Source organism: Eriocheir sinensis, unplaced genomic scaffold (assembly GCF_024679095.1).
Source record: "Eriocheir sinensis breed Jianghai 21 unplaced genomic scaffold, ASM2467909v1 Scaffold242, whole genome shotgun sequence".
NCBI classification, from domain to species: domain Eukaryota; kingdom Metazoa; phylum Arthropoda; class Malacostraca; order Decapoda; family Varunidae; genus Eriocheir; species Eriocheir sinensis.
The window spans coordinates 34,432-40,000 of record NW_026111546.1 but is presented as its reverse complement, the minus strand read 5'-3'; positions in this window follow the sequence as shown (position 1 = coordinate 40,000).

Sequence of the window (5,569 nt, the reverse complement as noted above, 5' to 3'; positions counted from 1 at the left end):
TTATACCACACCCAGTGGTTTTACCTTTGCTTTACATCGCAAACAAATAATCACAATCCTGTCCCACTCACAATCCTACTTCACATCTCCTACATTATAATCTCCAGGACAATACAGTCGGTTTCCCTTAGATTCTCGAATTTCTACTCACGATTAAGATCACAACAGCCATTCTCGGCTGAGTGAGTAGCAGGTCTGCTTGAGGCGAGAACCAAGCTCGGTCTACCCATACCACTGATTTCTAGGCCACATTTTTCTTTGCTTGAGGCGGACTTACATCCTTGACACGCCCTTAATTTTCTACATAACCAATGGCCAATACTTCCTGTCACACCCATCTGCTCGCTCATTATGTTGTATTGTTTTACTTCTCCTGCTATTCGTGATTTCACTCTTAAGACACTCCCACAGTGATTTTTCTGTTAAATTATTGGCTCATAACATGTCGCCACGACTGACGTCACGGGTCAGAGTCTTTTTCAATGGTTGTTCACACTTTCTGAACACGCCCACTGGGTATCTGTTTTCTGTATCTGAGTCTGGGTATCTGTTTTCCTTTACCCTCGTTTTTGTTATCGTTTGTACTTTGAGATGTTTACACTGTTATATATGTCACCCTTCTTGTTAGTGTTTGTCCTGTCAGATGTTTACACAGTTGTATATCTCTCATTCCTCTCTGGGTATCTGTTTTCCTTTATCTTCGTTGTTTCCCTCCTTGTTAGTGTTTGTCCTATGAGATGTTTACACAGTTGTATATCTGTCACCCTACTTGTTAGTGTTTGTCCTGTCAGATGTTTACTCTCTACTGTTATGGCTATTCCTCTTGTTTGTTCGTTTTCTGGTTCCCGACAACATATTATCTTGTTATGTGAGCCTGATAAAATAACTCTCTCTCTCTCTCTCTCTTTTTCTTTTATCTTTATTTTTCTTATTCCTCTTTCACACACACACACACACACACACACACACACACACACACACACACACACAATCACACACACACAAATAAAAGAAAATAAGAAAATAAAGGAAAAGACTCTGATATCGATTACAGACGGACTTAGCGACCTTGAAAGTACGGTTCAGAATCAATGTCATTTTTATCTCCCTTATTTATCACCTAACGACACCGATGGCTTGCTGATAACAGAACTCAAAGGGAGATGCATCCCGTCACCGTTCTTATGTCACCCTTACCTGTCAATTAGCAAGGCCATATACACAGGTAACTTGCTATTATTAGAACCTTACTGTAACTCCTCTTGACTCTTGTAGGAGCAGTGAGTAGCGGGCTTTTTTATTTATTTATTTTTTTTCCTTTGAATTGTTTCCTCTACTGTAAAAAAAAGCGTCATAAGGCTGTTAAGAGAACGTTAGAAAGATATAAAGCTCGGAAACAAACTAAAAAAAAAAAAAATAATCACAAACAAACGAAAAAACATGAAAAATTTGAGGTATTCCAGACGCCTAATGTTCTAATGTTCTTGTACTTTCCCAGGCAGTCATGAGCCCGTGAGTCTTAAGAGAACGTTAGAAAGATACAAAACTAAAAAACAACAACATAATAACAAATAAACGAAAAAACACGAAAGCTTTGAGGTATTCCAGGCTCCTGATGTTATGTTCTTGTATTTTCCCAGGCAGTCATGAGCCCGTGAGTCTTAAGAGAATGTTAGAAAGATATAAAACTAGAAAAAAAACATCTAATCACAAATAAACGAAAAAACACGAAAGCTTTGAGGTATTCCAGGCTCCTGATGTTATGTCCTTGTTTTCAGATCGTCATCCAGCCCCGTGAGTCTTGCAACGGTCGGCATTATAAGACATACTCGCTTCTCACATCAGTATTTCTAAAGGTCAAAGAGGGGATCAATTGAATTCTAATGAGTGTTTCTTTAGGTTCACGGTACAGAAGAAGAGTCACACTACCACCAGGGTCATAAAATTACTTCTGGAAATGGCCAAAACTCCTACGAAAACCTTGTCAAAGATGTGTACTTGGGCGACGCAATGTTTAGTAATGCGGCCCTTGGAGAGAGTGTCTAGTCGAAGTAACTACCTGAGTGTCACCTGGCCTGCATCAAACATGGCCCCAGCACAGGTGAGTCACGGTGCACCAGTCCTCGTTGTTGTTGTTGCTGTACTTGAAATCGTGACGAGGCGAGAAAGGAGGGTGATAATGATCTTGCCGTCCGTATCTGTGTGTTGGGTTTGTCGAGCTCTTATCAAAATATCTCAAAAGTGGATTGGAATGTCGTCAGCAAATACACGCGAGAACATCATGAAGTGAATATCTTGGAATGGTAAACTTTTTGGAACACTCACATAAAAAAACAGAGTCAATGATCCAAATAAAAGTAAAGTATTTGATGTTATATAAAAGTCATTGTAAAGGTAAATGATTGGGTGTTATATTATATAAGCAGCGAGTAGCGGGCTTTTTTATTATTGTTTACTTTTTTGTGCCCCTGAGCTGTCTCCTTTGTTGTAAAAAAAAAATGGATTGGGTGTCAGCGGGTTACCTTCAAGACAAAATTTTTAGCGATTCGTATTATTTGGAAGGCGTTGTCTAATATATTTTTATCAGATTTCTTCCAAACTTTTATCAGCTTGAGACATTTACCCAGGAAAGCTCTCGTGTGAATTTGGTGAGAATCTGTCAGTCTGTTTCTGAGATATTATGTTTTTTTTATGGACTGACAGGCGAACGAAGCGTGTAACAGATAGATGGACAATGAGGAAAGCATTATCAGGCTCCTTGAAGGCGGCCGATAATAATAATGATAACGATAGTAATGATAGCAATAATGATAAGAAGAAGAAGACGAAGAAGAACAAGAAGAAAAAGAAATAGAATAAGAAGAACAACAAGAACAAGAAAAACAAGAACAAAAAGAACGAAAACAAGAAGAAACAAGAAAAACAACAAGAAGAGTAAGAAGAAGAGCAAGAGCAAGAACAAAAACAAGAAAAAAAAATACAATAAGAACAACAGCAACAAGAACGAAAACAAGAAGAAGCAAGAAAACAACAAGAAGAGTAAGAACAAGAACAAGATCAAGAACAACAAGAAAAAGAACCAAAACTAATGCACCACTACCACCACCAACAACAACAACAACAACACCCCCTTATACAACCCACACGACAGCCGCCACTATAAACAAAATCCGCCCGCTCCACTTACAGATTGGGCCCATCGAATAGAGACAGACCCCTCAAGAAAACCTACCGGAGCTACAGACACTCTTCTTTGTTGCCCTTGAGCCGTCTCCTTTGTTGTAAAAAAAAAAAAAAAAAAAAAAGCATCTAAAATAAAAAAATAAATAAATAAAAACATCATAACCTACCCAAGTTAACACGATAACCAGGTTTTTACTAGGGCTTAACACTTACCCGGGATAAGAGGAAAGCACTTACCCCTCACCTGAGCAGCCATGCACAGGTAAGCCACCCTCTTATCACCTGGTGGAGAGCGAGGTAAGAGAGAGTACAGATTATTTAGTGATTAGGTGGTATTCAGCATCACGCACCACCACCACTATCACCACCACTATCACCACCACTCTCACCACCACCTCCGCCACGGCACTTAGGTAGATTCTACATACCTGGCCACACCTGTCCTCGCGTCTCCTCACACCACACCTGAGCGGATTGATTGACAGGTATTTTGTGTGTTAGTGAAAGTGATAGGTTTGTTGCCGTTGTTTTTCTTGTTGTTGTTGACAGGAGTGTGTTTGGTTTTAATGAGAGAGAGAGAGAGAGAGAGAGAGAGAGAGAGAGAGAGAGAGAGAGAGAGAGAGAATAATCGTGTTTTTTTTTTTGTTATGTTGTGTGTGTGTGTGTGTGTGTGTGTGTGTGTGTGTGTGTGTGTGTGTGTGTGTGTGTGTACGTACATCCAAATTTATACATTCACATAGAAACCACTTTTTTTTCTTCATTTTCCATTCATTTTCATCACCAGAATCTTTTTTACCTCAACACCAACCACTAAAGACTCACCACAATCATCACCAACCAACCACATATCACCACTTTTCAACACCACCAACACCATTACCAACCATCAACCAAAGACTCACCACCACCAACCATCATCATCAACCACCAAGCAACCATATATCACCACCACCACCAACACCACCACCATTACCAACCATCAACCAAAGACTCACCACCCACCACCACCAGCCATCATCAACCACCAACCAAGCAACCACATATCACCACCACCAACACCATTACCACCCATCAACCAAAGACTCACCACTCACCACCAACAACCATCATCACCAACCACACATCACCACCACCACCACCACCACCACCATTACCAACCATCATTATGGATTCTTTTTTTTAGGAGCAGTGAGTAGCGGGCTTTTTTTTATTATTATTATTTCCTTTTTTTGTGCCCTTGAGCTGTCTCCTGTAATTTTCTCCTCCTTCTCCTCCTCCTCCTCTGTACTCCTCTTCTTCTTCTTCCTCCTCTTCCAATTTAGCTATTCTTTTTTTCTCTCCTTTTTCACTTTCCTGTCCTTCATTCTCCTCAGTTTTTTTTCCTATCCTCCTCCTCCTCCTCCTCCTCTGTATTCTTCTTCTCTTCTTCTTCTTCCTCCTCTTCCAATTTAGCCTTTCATTTTCGTCTCTCCTTTTTCACTTCTCTCCTTCATTCTCTATTATTTTCCCTATCCTCCTCCTCAGTAGTAACAAATGTACGGAAGTGGGAATATTTTTTTCGGGGGAGTGTCGGAAGTGGGGTTGGGGGTCATGGGGGGTCACGGAAGAGGATATTGACCCCCACTCACCCCACCCCCTCCAGTCTTTCACTTTTTAACATGTTCACCCTCCATCTCGGGCTAGCGTACGGAAGCGGGGGGTACTGGAGCGGGGGGGTGACGGGAGCGGGGGTAGGACGGTCAGCGGGAGGGTGACGGAAGAGAGGTCGGTCAGTGGGGGGGGGGGGGTGACGGGAGTGGGGGTAGGACGGTCAGAGGGCGGTCAGCGGGGGGGTGACGGAAGTGGGGGCATACACAAAGTGAGGGTAATTGCTATTGTTGTTGTTGTTGTTGTTCTTGTTGTATACACACACACACACACACACACACACACACACATATTCTGTGCTATATAAGCATCATACTTTAATAATTACCATCATTAATAGAGTTTCCGCTATGGCTGAGACATATTCAGAGAACCTTCTCGATATTTTCCAATACCCTGCGCGCATAATAGTTGCAGGATATAGCAACTCTGGAAAATCGGAACTTGTACAGCAGCTTTTACTGAAGTATCATGAAAAGTTCATCCTCTTCAAAGAAATGAAGAAATAGGACCTAAAGTTACAGTGTCGTCTGAAATAACTGATCCAATTGCCAACGAGGATACGTTTGATCAGAGAGGGACATTGTATGTACTTGACGATATTTTTATTGATGCTGTAAGGAACAAAATTGTGGTTGATGCTTTTACTCGCGGACGGCACAACAATATTTCATGCATATTTATCACTCAAAATCTATATATGGGTGGAAAGCATGCAAGGAATATTAGCCTGAACTGT